The sequence below is a fragment of the Panthera onca genome, chromosome A3 (assembly GCF_046562875.1).
Source record: "Panthera onca isolate mPanOnc1 chromosome A3, mPanOnc1 haplotype 2, whole genome shotgun sequence".
NCBI classification, from domain to species: Eukaryota; Metazoa; Chordata; class Mammalia; order Carnivora; family Felidae; genus Panthera; species Panthera onca.
In genome coordinates, this window is record NC_138341.1 from 71,489,843 (window position 1) to 71,503,722 (window position 13,880).

Genomic DNA, 13,880 nt, shown 5'->3' on the forward strand with positions numbered 1-13,880 from the left:
ATGTGGACTCAAGAAGAAAGTGTACTCTGTTGCTTTGGAATGCAGAGTTCTATATATATCTGTCAAGTCCATCTGGTCCAATGTATCATTCAGGGCCCTTGTTTCTTGATAGTAATTCTTAAAGTAAGGTGGCCTCACGCCTCCACTTTTGTTCTTCTCATTAGTAATAAATTGACTCTCCTTGGGTTTTTTTGCCTCTGCATATAAACTCTAGAATCACTTTGTCAATATCCACAGAATAATTTGCTATGATTTTCATTGGGATTACATTGAACCTGGAATCAAATTGAAACAAATATACTGGCAATGTATTGTGAGTCTACATATCCATGAACCTGGATATCCATGAACATGTGATACCTTTCACATCATACATATTTCATACATAAATTTTCACCTAAATATTTTATTTTGGGAGCAATATTGTAAGTGGTAATGTTTTTAATTTCAAATTCAATTCTGCTTGCTTTTGCTGATAGGCAGGAAAATAACTGACTTCTGTGTATTAACCATGTATAATGAAACCTTGCTATAATTATTAGTTGCAGATATTTGATTCTTTCATATTGTTTACTTTGACAATCATCTAATCTGTAAATACTGACAGTTTTATTCCTTCTCAAAATATGTATCTTTTATTTCACTTTGTTGTCTTACTACATTAGCTACCACTTTCAGTACAATATTGGAAAGGGAGAGCGAGAGGGAACATCCTTGCCTGGTTCCTGATCACTGTGGTAATGTCTGGTTTCTCACCACTTAGTATGATACTAGCTGTAGGTTTTTGTTTTGTTTTTTCTGTAAATTATCCTCATCAAGTTGAGGAGGTTACCCTCTCTTCCTAGTTTGTTGAGAGTTTTTACCATGAGTAGGTGTTGGATTTTGTTAAATGCTTTTTCTGTATATATTTATAATATATGATTTTTCTTTTTTTTTTTATAATTTTTTTTTAACGTTTATTTATTTTTGAGACAGAGAGAGACAGAGCATGAACAGGGGACGGTCAGAGAGAGGGAGACACAGAATCTGAAACAGGCTCCAGGCTCTGAGCTGTCAGCACAGAGCCCGACGCGGGGCTCGAACTCACGGACCGCGAGATCATGACCTGAGCAGAAGTCGGCCGTTTAACCGACTGAGCCACCCAGGCGCCCCATAATATATGATTTTTCTACTTGAGGCTGTTAATGGGATAGATTACGTTGTTGTTGTTGTTGTTGTTGTTGTTGTTGTTGTTGTTGTATATTCAAGCAATCTTAAATACCCGGAATAAATCCCATGTGGTAGTGGTATAGATGTAGAATTGTTTTTATACATTGTTGAATTCTCTTTGGTAACATTCTTCTGACTTTTTTTCTATATATATTCATTATAGATATTGGTCTGTTTTTCTTTGATTAGAATGTCTTTGACTGCCTTTGAAATTAGGGTAATGCTGGCCTTGTAGAATGAGTTAGGAAGGATTCCTTCTGCTAGCTTCTGAAAGAGAATTGGTACAATTTTTTTCTTAAAAGTTGGGTAGAATTCAAGTGTTCAAGAGAAATTATCTGGACCTGGTGTTGCCTATATAGGAAAGTTACTGATTACTGATTTTATTTCTTTATAAGATAAAGGCCATTCAGATTTGGAAGTTACTTTTGTGGAAGTAGTAACAGATTTTCTCTTCAAGGAATTGATCCATACCATCTAGGTTACCAAGTTTTGTAGGCAGACTCAATATCATTCATTTATTATACTTTCAATGTTCACAGTATTAGTAGTGATACCCCCTTTTTGATTTCGAATGTTAGCTTTTCTCTCTCTTTTTACTCTGGCTAGAGGCTTATCAATTTATTCAAAGAACTATCCTTTGGTATTCACTGATATTCTTTATTGATTAGATTACAAATCGATTTTTGCTTTTTTATTTTTTCTGCTTCTGCTGGATTTTATTTGATCTTTGTTTGGTTTTCTGAGATAAAAGCCTAGATGATTTTCTAAAAGAGGTTTCATTTCTAGTAAATGAATTCAGTGGTGTAAATTTCTTTCTAAACATTGCTTTTGGTGCATACCACAAATTTTATAAGTCGTATTTTTTTTTTCGTTTTGATGAAAATATTTATACATTTCTCTTCAGGTGTTTTCTTTAATCCATGTGTTTAGAATTGTGTTGTTTAATGTCCATATAATTGGGAATTTTCCACATATCTTTCTGTTGTGGATTTTTAGTTTAATTCTATTGTGATTTGACAACACTCATTGAAGACATTTCCTCTTTTATATTTGTTGTGTTTTTAATTTTTTCCCAACGTTTTTTATTTATTTTTGGGACAGAGAGAGACAGAGCATGAACGGGGGAGGGGCAGAGAGAGAGGGAGACACAGAATCGGAAACAGGCTCCAGGCTCCGAGCCATCAGCCCAGAGCCTGACGCGGGGCTCGAACTCACGGACCGCGAGATCGTGACCTGGCTGAAGTCGAACTCACGGACCGCGAGATCGTGACCTGGCTGAAGTCGGACGCTTAACCGACTGCGCCACCCAGGCGCCCCTATATTTGTTGTGTTTTATGACCTGCAACATGGTCTATCGTGATGAATGTTCTCTGTGAGCTTGAGAAGAATGTGTATTATGTTGCTGTTGAATGAAGTATTCCATAGGTAACAATTATATCCAGTTGACTGATGGTGCTGTTGACTTCTACTCTATTCTTAGTGATTTTCTGCCTTAAGGATCTGTCTATATTTGATAGAAGTGTGTTGAGGGCTCTAATAGATTCATCTATTTCTCCTTGTTCTATCAGTTTTTGTCTCACATATTTTGATAGGATATAAGATTAAGGTTTATCATGTTTTCTTGGAGAATTGATCCCTTTATTATGTAATGTCCCTATTTGTTCTTGATGACATTCTTGGATCTTGGTTGGCTCTATCTGAAATTAATAAAGCCACTTATGCTTTCTTTAGACTGATTTTAGGATTACATATCTTTCTCTATTGTTTACTTTTAATCTAAATGTGTCCTTTTATTTAAAATGGATGTCTTACAGACAATATATAATTGGATCTTGGTTTTTGATCCATTTTGACAGTCTCTCATTTATTTGATACATATCAATTACTAATTTAAACTGATTGCTAATATAGTTGAATTATAATCCCCCTTATTACAGTTTTGTTAGTTTCCTTTATTCTTTATTTGTATTTTTGTTTTTCCACACTTTTTAGGCAGTTTGTGGTTTTATTTTCATTTTATTTTTCATTTTATTTTTATGCATTATGATTAAAAATTCATTTGAGTATAATTAACATACAGTATTATATTAGTTTAAGGTGTATGATATAATTGAACAATTCTATATGTTTCTAAATGTTCACTGGGATGTACTATTTATCCTCTTAATCTATTTAAAAATTTTTTTTAAATGTTTATTTATTTTTGAGAGAGAGCCAGAATGTGAGTGAGTTAGGGGCAGAGAGAGACATTCATTTATCAGTTCTAGTAGATTTTTTGTGGCATCTTTAGGGCTTTGTATATGGTATGTATGTGGTATCCTGTCATCCGCAAATAATGTAAGTTTTACTTCTCCTTCCCAGTTTGAATGATTTTATTCCTTTTTCTTGGTTGATTGCTATGGCTAGGACTTGCAGTCCTATACTGAATAAAAATGATGAAAGCAGACATCCTTGTCTTATTTCTGATCTTAGGGGGGAAAGCTTGCAGTTTTTCACAATTGAGTACAAAGTTAGCTGTGGGTTTTTTGTAGATGGCCTTTATTATGTTGAGGAATGTTCCCTCTAAACCTACTTTGTTGAGGTTTTTTCGATTGTTGTTGTTGTTATCATGAATGGATACTGTACTTTGTCAAATGCTTTTTCTGCATCTATTGAAATGATTGTATGATTTTTATCCTTTCTGTTCTTGATGTATTGTATCATGTTGATTGATTAGCAAATAATGAACCACCCTTGAGTCCTAGGAATAAATCCCTCTTCATGAGGTGAATTTTAAAAAATGTATTGTCGGATTGGGTTTGCAAATACTTTGTTGAAGATTTTTGCATCTTTGTTCATCCGAAATACTGGCCTCTAGTTCTCTTTTATATCTTGTTTTGGTATCAGAGTATTGCTGGCCTCAGACCATGATTTGGAAGTTTTCCTTCCTCTACTATTTTTTTTTTTTTGGATAGTTTGAGAAGAATAGGTATATTAACTCTTTAAATGTTGAATAGAATGCATTTGTGAAGCTATCTAATCCTAGACTTTGGTTTGTTGAAAATTTTTAATTACTAGCAATGAAGTTGAATCAATAATTGATCTATTCAAATGTTCTATTTTTTCCTGATTCACTTTGGGTAGGTTATTGGTCTCTATGAATTTATCAGTTTCTTTTAGGTTGTCCAACTTGTTGGTATATAGTTTTTCATGATACTCTATTATAATCCTTTGCATTTCTGTAATATTGGTTTCTGTTTCTCTCCATTTGTGATTTTCTTTGGGTTTGTTTTCTCTGTTTTTTGGATTTGGCTAAAGGTTTATTAATTTTGTTCTTTTTATCTGGATGTCTTCTTTGGAAAAGGGTTTATTCATGTTTCCTTACCATTTCTTCACTGGATTGTTTTTGGGTGTTGAGTTTGGTAAGTTCGTCATAGATTTTGGATACTAACCCTTTATCTGATACGTCATTTGCAAATATCTTTTCCCATTCCATTGGTTGCCTTTTAGTTTTGTTGATTGTTTCCTTGGCAGTGCAGAAGCTTTTTATCTTCATGAGGTCCCAATAGTTCATTTTTGCTTTTAATTCCCTTGACTTTGGAGATGTGTTGAGTAAGAAATTGCTGCAGCTGAGGTCAAAGAGGTTGTTGCTTGCTTTCTCCTCTAGGGTTTTTTGATGATTTCCTGTCTCACATTCAGGTCCTTGATCCTTTTTGAGTTTATTTTTTGTGTATGGTGTAAGGAAGTGGTCTACTTTCATTCTTTTGCATGTTGCTGTCCAGTTCTCCCAGCACAATTTGCTAAAGAGACTGTCTTCTTTCCATTGGATACTCTTTCCTGCTTTGTCAAAGATTAGTTCGCCATACATTTATGAGTCCAGTTCTGGGTTCTCCATTCTATTGCATTGGTTTACTGTTTGTAACTAACAAAGAGAGAGGGAGGCAAACTTTAAGAGACTCTTAAATGCAGAGAACAAGCTGAGGGTGCATGGGGGGGTGGGGAGAAGGGGAAAAAAGGATGATGGACATTGAGGAGGTCACTTGTTAGGATGCACTGGGTGTCGCATGTAAGCGATAAACCATGGGAATCCACCCTAAAAACCAAGAGCACACTTTACACACTGTATGTTAGTCAATTTGACAATAAATTATATTTAAAAAATTTTGTTCTTTTCAAGGAACAAGTTCTTGGTTTCACCTATCTATTCTCATTTGTTTTAGTGTTTGATTTATTTCTTCTCTAATCTCTAATATTTCCCCCCTTCTACTGGACTTGGGCTTTGTTTGATCATTTTCTAACACCTTCAGGTGTAAATTTAGTTGTTTGAACTTTTTCTTGTTTATTGAGGTGTATCTGTATTGCTATAATCTTTCCTCTTAAGACAGTTTGTGTTGCATCCTCAAGATTTTGGTATCATTGTGTTTTCATTTTCATTTGTCTCCATGTAGGTTTTCATTTCCTCTTCAGTGTTTTGGTTGACCCATTCATTGTTTAGTCACATGTGATTTAGACTCCATGTATTTGTTCTTGCCATGTTTTTCTTGGGATTTCTAGTTTCGTACCTTTATGGATCAGAAGATGCATGATAGGATTTTAATCTTTTTGAATTTAGATGTTTTGTGGCCTACAGTGTGATCTATTCTAGAGAATGTTCCATGTGTACTTGAAAAGAATGTGAATTCTGCTGGGTTTGGATGGAATGTTGTATATATATCTGTGTGGTCCATCTGGCTCAATATATCATTCAAAGCTATGGTTTTCTTGTTGATTTTCTGTGTGGATGTTCTATCTATTGATGTAAATGGTACGTTAAAGTTCCTACTGTTACTGAGTTACCATCATTTTCTTCCTTTATGTGTATTAATAGTTGATTTATGTGTGTGCTTTTATGTTGGGTGTGAAATATTTACAATTATATCTTGTTTTATATCGTTTATATATTATGTAGTGTCCTCCTTTTGTGTAGTATTATAGTCTTTGTTTTATAAAGTCTATTTTTTTCTGATAAAAATATTGCTACTCCAGCTTTCTTTCCCTTCCATTTGCATACGTGTATTTCCTTCCCTTCACTTTGAAATGCATGTGTATTTAGGTTTGAAGTGAGGCTCTTGTAGGTAACATATAGATAGGTCTTGATTTTTTTATCCATTTTCCAACTTTATATTTGAATCCATATTCCAACTATATATTTTGAGCATTTAGTCCATTCACATTAAAAGTAATTATTTATAAGTCTGTACTGATAGCCATTTTGTTAATTGTATAGCAGGTTTTTTCATAGTTCTGTTCCTTTAACTTGTTCTCTTCCCATGTGGTTTGACGCTTTTTTAAAAAATTTTATTACAAATATTTTTTTAATTTATTGTTTTATTTTGAGAGAGAGCAGGAGCCAGAGAGGGGCATAAAAAGAGAGAATTCCAAGCAGACTGTGTACTGGCAACAAACAGTCTCATGTGGGGCTTGAACCCATGAACAGTGAGATCATGACCTGAGACGAAACCAGGAGTCAGATACTGAACTGACTGAGCCACCCAGGCACCCCAGTTTGATGACATTCTTTAGTGATAGACTTGGATTCCTTTCTCTTTATTCTTAGTGTATTTATTACAGATTTTTGATGTGTGGTTTAGACCTAGAGGTTCACATATAACACCTTATGCATATAGTAGTCTATATTAAGTTGATGGTCACTTGAGTTTGAATCCATGCTAAAAGCACAACAGTCCCCCTACCACATTTTATGTACATGATTTTCTATTTTATTTTGTGAATCCCATGACTGATTTTTATAGATAAAATTTATTTCACAGCTTTTATGATTTAATTTCTGTTACAGTTTTATAAGTGATTAATCTACTACTTCTATTTTTGCATGTACCTTTGAAATGTTTTTCTTTGCTAATTTTCTTACTCCTGATTATAGCCTTTTCTTTACATTCAGGAACTTCTTTTAACTTGTTTGTTTGTTTGTTTTGTTTTGTTTTTGATGAGGCTGGTTTAATGGCGATGAACTCGTTTAACTTTGATCTGTCTGACAAAATCTTGAACTTCTTTTCTGAATTAGGACCTTGCTGGGTAGAATATTCTTGGTTGGAGGTTTTATCCTTTCAGCACTTTGAATATATCCTGCCACTTACTTGTGGTCTGAAAAATATCTACTGAAAAATCGGTTGATGAGGGGTTTGCCTTGTTTGTAACTGCTTTCTTTTCCTGCTTTTTAAAATTCTCTAGCGCTACTTTTTGCCGCTTGAATTATTTTGTGTCTTGGTGGGCATCCTTAGGTTTATTTCGTTGGTGGCTTTCTGTGATTTCTAAACGTAGATACCTCTTTCCTTCCCCAGATTAGGGCAGTTTGCAGTGATTATTTCTTCAAATGTGTTTTCTTCTCCTTCTTGTTCTTCTAGGATTCGTATAATGAAAGTGTTACTATGCTTGATGATACAGCTGAGTTCTCTTACCCTGTTCTCATTTATTATTAATTAACTAACTCATTTATTTATTTTGCTTCTCAATTTGCTTTCTATTACTGTCTTTCAGCTTGATAATTCATTCTTCTGTCTCCACTTATCTGCTATTGATTCTCTCTAGTGTGTTTTTAATTGCAGTTATTGAGTTTGTTTTTCATCTGAATGTTTTTTTTAAATGTTTATCTTTGTTAAAGGTCGGTGAGATCTTCCATTCTTTTCTCAAGTCCTGTGAGTTTGTTACTTTGAGTTTATCAGACATATTGCTTATAATCATTTCATTCAGCTCTTCTCCTTTGATTTTTGTCCTTTTATTTGGAACATATTTCTCTGTGTCTTCATTTTTGTATAACTCTGTGTCTCTCTATATTAGCAAAGTCAGCTAGGTCTCCTTACCTTAAAAGTAGTAATGATATAAAGAGGGGGTCCTGTGGTGCCCTGTAGCACAATATCCCCGTTTCACTAGCACTAGGTGCTTCAGGGGTTTCCTATGTAATTTATGTGTGTCCTGCTGTGGTGGCTGAGGTATGTTTGCCTTTAGTTCAGTCATGGCCCACTTTGTGAGCTCACTGAGCAGGGCCGGATCTCTGTGCTCTTAAGGAGTCAGTCTGGAGCCCAGTGGGCTTTTAACTGTGTGGTGTAAGTCAGACCAGATGCCTCCCTTCAGCCTGTTGGCTGCAGCTGTAGTTAGACCCATCTGCAGGGCACTCTCCCTGCGTTATCCCTTGAAAGGTTTTCATTGATAGGCAGGTCCTGTGGTCAAACTAGATGATGCCTGCCCCAGTCCATCTTCTGGGGTTGTCATTGAATTGGTGTATGTGTTTATCTTTCCCTTTCCCTAGGGCAGGAGTTATTTTGGAGTGCCACTGTTGCCTGTCAGGTCCACTTGCAAGGTGTGTCTCAGCCTGAGCTGCTTTGGAGTGATACCTGCCCAAGTGATAATTGCCATTGTGCAGATGTCACACCTTTTATAGTTGCTCCATAGTTGTGGAAATTCTGTACTTGTAAAATTTCTAGATGTTTTGCTCTTGGCTTTTCTAGTTTTGGAAGTTTCTATTAAATTTTCAAGCTCAGTGATTTTTGTCTCAGCCATGTTAAGTCTACTAATGAATCCATCAAAGGGATTCTTCATTTCTGTTTTAGTGTTTTTAATTGTTATCCTTTCTTTTCGATTATTTCTTAGAATATCCATCTCTGCTATGTTGTTCATCTGTTCTTACATGTTGTATACTTGCTCCACTGAAATACTTAGCATATTAATCATTTAAAAAATCCTGATTTTGTAATTCTAACATTCTTCCTGTTAGAAGGTAGAGGGACAGTAAAGTATCCCCAAAACTGAGAAGGCACTTTGATACCAGAAAAGGAAGCAGGCAACTCCATAGCGTTAAGACAGAGGTTTATACAGGATAACATATTGATGGGGGTGGGAATTGGGCTGCTGCTGATCTGGGTGCTACATAGTTGCAAACTTCTCCACCAAGTTGAGTAGTTGCTGCATAGTGAGGGGGATGGTCATAGCGTTGGGGTCAAAGGGTTTAACATTTAACAGACCTTTTGGTGCCATCATGCACCACATGCGGGAGAAGGAGAAACTGTGTTATCTCTACTATTATCTAAACACCTTTAGGAAAGATCAAAAGAAGGCTTTCTGCATTCTGGTCAGAGTGTGTGTTAATATCCAAGGGACCTGGAACACATAGCCTAGAGACTTGTCCATAGTAAGCTTGTAGAAATTCCTTAATTACAGTTTAGATTTCCCTACCCCAGTACTGGTTCCCAAAGGTATCTGTTCCTTGGTTTCTTCCCCAGTAAATGGTAATTCTCCGTAGCTACCAGTCTGTACCTTGTGTTTTTGTGTTGGTAGTTTGCTCTGTGACCTCACTTCTCTGATAGACCTATGAAGAAGGGTTAATTTTTAAGTTTTCCTAGCTTTTTATTTGTTATTAGGCTGGAAGGGCAACTTCTAAGCAATGAACATGCTGGACTGGAAACCATAGACTATACTTGCATTGAAAAGTGTCTTAAATAATTTCAGGTAATACTTAACTAAAGGAAATACATTTCTGGGACCTCTTGTAGCACTAGAGTTCAGTCCTCTCAGGTTAGAATGTTCTAAGAATGTTAAAAAACTTTTGAAAGGCTAGTCACATTGCCTTACTCATATTAGGCCTTGAGCCTAGGCAGTTTGGGGAATTTCCTAGTATTATTTCACCATAGTAGTCTTTGTGATTGTGAATATCCTGCTTTGGACCAATGAAGGAAAGCATATTCTAGAGCAAAATTTGGAGAAAAAGAAATGTAGCAAGATTGTCAAATTCCAGCTAATGGTGCCATTCATTTCTTATCAGGATCCTGATAAATTTTATAATAATATTCCATTATTAAATATCACTCAAAAAACACAGATTGTAAATAATGAAGCAAATCTTCACTATAGGACAACTCTGGACTACAGATGAAAGGCACTGTAGCATACTGGTGATTGAGTTCAGTTTTATAGCCCAGTTTATCTTAGGCTCAGAGCTCATGATAGTATTCATGATTTCACTAGCAAATTATTGGATCCCCAAATCTCATCTTTAATATCATATTGAACAATCTAACAATTATTCATGAGGTGACCTTGGGAGGCAGACAGTTGATTTCTTTAGGCAGCACTGCCTCAAGTACATGCTGCATTTGGATTGCATGGGGGTTAGGTTACTTAAGATGCCTCATTTAATGTGCGTTTTTTCTCTCCACGTTTTTCCATCTTTCAGGGCCCAGTTCTACTACTAAGTTTTCCCTGAAGATTTCCCAAACAACTTTTGTGCATATTGATTTCTCTCTTTTCTGAGCTGTTACTGAATAATTTACTACATTGTTGATATACTCTCATAGTCTATTTTTTTTCAAATAAAAATGTGTTTACTGAATAAAATTCCACATTTATAGGAATAAAATTAAGACAGAATACAGATAATAGTAACTTATACATATAATCAGAAATTAGTTCTAATTTTAAAGGGCTGATGGTCTCCCTGGAAAAGGAGGGACAGAATCAAAATAAGAAATTTAGATTTAAAGACTTAAAACATTTTCAAGAAAAGTAACATCACAATATAGGGATATGTTTAACTGCCAAATGAATGGTCTAAACAAATAGCATCCATCCAGATGGGGGAATGGAGGGCAGAGAGCAGGTAAGACTTAGTAATAAGGGGTATCTTTACAAAGGAGGTAAAACCTGAGCTTGAAAGAGGGGTAAGATAGAGAGAATGTAGGGAAGCTGTGCTAGTTAGGAAGTGTATGTTCCATATGTTCAAACTTGTTTTGGTTATGTCTGCTGAGGCTTAACCAAGACTGTAGGTGCTTGGTTTCTCTTGTAAAGACAATAGCAAAGTGTTCAATAATTCAGCTTTTGACATCTTAGGTGTGAACATTTATTTGTGTGTCCTCTTCTCCTCTAGTTCTCTATTAGATCTGGCACTCTGTTAGGCACACAGTGTTCAAAGCAAAAGTTCCTCTAAAAATTACGATATGAATCATGATTGCATTTCTAAATCCTTTTGTTGTTAAACTTTTAAAAGTTAATCTTAAAATGTGATATAAATGAATTCACTGGTTCCCAGGAAACTTGTTCTCTAAATAGCATTTTCAGTTAATGACCAGGAGAGAGGTTTTTTAATTTTCTAATTTTATGTATGTATGTATGTATGTATGTTTTCTATTGAATATAAAGAATGTACCTATATCGAATAAATCATCATGGCTCCATATGTGTTTGAAAGTTAAAAGATACATTTTTTCTTAACCACCTTCTCACTTCCCTGTCACAGTTCTTGAGTTAACACAATTATTTTTCCTTTGCGTCCTGAAATAATGCACCCTAGAACCTTTAGTTTCTTTTTCTGTCCTATTCAGTTATCTTGTCTACTAAAGTACAGAAAATTACTTAAAGGCACAATAATTGTTTTTTTCTGAATTAGTAGTTGATCCATTACTCTTTCTCTTGCCCTCTCCTATCCTACCAGTAAATGGCAAAGGCAAGGTGATTTTTCTCTAAAAGTATCTTCTTTCAGATACATGAACCATTAATATACTTTCTTCTCTCATCACTTTCTTTAGGCCAAGTCAAAAATCTCTAATCTGTGAAGGGCATCTGGGTGGCTCAGTCGGTTGAGTGACCGACTTCAGCTCAGGTCATGATCTCACATCTCATGAGTTTGAGCCCTGCATCAGGCTCCGTGCTAGAGCCTGGAGCCCTCTTTGGATTCTGTGTCTCCTTCTCTATGTGCCCCTCCCTCACTCCCTCCCTCTCTCTCTCTCTCTCTCTCTCTCTCTCAAAAATAGAGATTTTTATTATGTTTATTTAATCTCTGATAATTAGAAAACAAACTCAGGGACAGTTACATTATGATTGTCCATCCTGACCGGTGCTTACATGATATCCCTGTATGATTTCCCCCTGAAGAGGACATCTAGAGGTTTTTGTTACTGTTAATTTATCCTAGAAAGAAGTAGGCCTTCACCATGTGGTTGATGTGCTAGCTTTTCCTAATGTTCCCATGGTAAGAAAACAAAGGAGGGTGAAATGCAGGTTGGGCGGAGAAGCTAGCTTACGCTATGTGCTGAGTTTAGGTAGAAGAAAGAAATCTTTTTCTTTACATGCACCCTTGAAACTGGGCAGTGGTATCTCCTGTAGTTCTTATGACTTCCTTTTAATGGCTTTGAAGGGACCCACTGAGCCTGGAATTTCTCCTCTAACCTTCTGATTTATCAGTGACTCTCTTACCATTTTATGAATGTGTGTATAGACATACACACACACACACACACACACACACACACACACACACACACACACACACACTGTCCAAAGCCATCTTCCATTCAAGCTAAAGACTATACAAAAGTATAGATTAGTGTAAAAACCTACATCACAGGAGTCAGAAGACTTTATTTTAATTTCAGATTTACCACTAACTTTAAATCTTGGCAGAGGCACCAGCCTTTTCATTTATGAGTTGGAGTTAAAAAGATACTTGCCCTACTTTCTGGGAGTATTTTGAGGGTAAATTCAAGAATATGTATATTTGAGTATTTAGAAATCTAAAAACCACATAATCAAGATGTTAATTATTACAGACACACAACTTAAAAGTAACTAGTTACATACTATCTTAAAGTCTGTAATCTTCCTGTTTGTCATCATGGAAAAGGTCACTGCCTCAAGTACTGAGTGGAGGAAATAAATGATGGCTATTTGCAGAACTATAATAGGAAAATGTGAAGTTTCTCTACAATTTACCAAACCTGTTTTTGTTACTCTACCTGTGAGTTCATCCATTTAACCAAAACCCTTAAACTTTTCAAGGTGTACATTTTTGAAGGCCAAATGGTACAGAGTAAAGTAACATCTCTTACCTGCCATTGAAAGGTTCACATGGTGACAAGGTGACATCTCTACAGAAAACCACAGCTCTGGGCAGGCATGCAGTGTTTCCCAAACCACATGCTATGTAGTACTGATAAGCTACAAAACAGATGTATGCTGCAGAGGAGGAAAAACTTTACCTCTGCTTCTTTAGAGTTTTTGGCTCGGCTGAGAAATTGACAAAAAAGACAAATTAACAGGAGTAATAGGAGAAATAAGTATTTATTTACTGTGAGTTTTATATGCATGGGAGACCTTATAAGAAATGAAGACACAAAGAAATGGCAGAACCTAAATACTTCTATAGTTGAACAGAGAGGCATTTGTGGAAAAGTAACTAAAATATATGGGAAGGCTAAAGAAAGATAAGACTGACTTGAACAAGGTCTATTTGTACATAGTTTTCTCAATTTCAACGTCATGTCATTGATTATAAGAGTGTTGGTTCCTCTCTTCATCATTTAAAAAGGACATTTATATGAAGGTTTTATCTCTTGTTTTCAGGAACAAGAAGGGGATGATCAGAGAGCCCTTCTTGTGCCTGTGTTGTTAATTTCCTTTAGTACATAATAATCCCTGTGCCAAAGGGGTATATTTGGGGTTAGCGTATTCTGCCACTCTTCATTGCTGTCATATTGTCTCTTAAAATCAATATTTCATTACCTGCTTTAAAAAATGAATATGGGAAAAAAGCTTCTCTTCCAAATTTGTGGCTGGAGCCCAAGTGTTTATCTCCCCTCTCTCATGAGACCCTGATAAAAAATGAGATTATATGAATAATTACATGAGAATAGGCCTAATAGGGACAT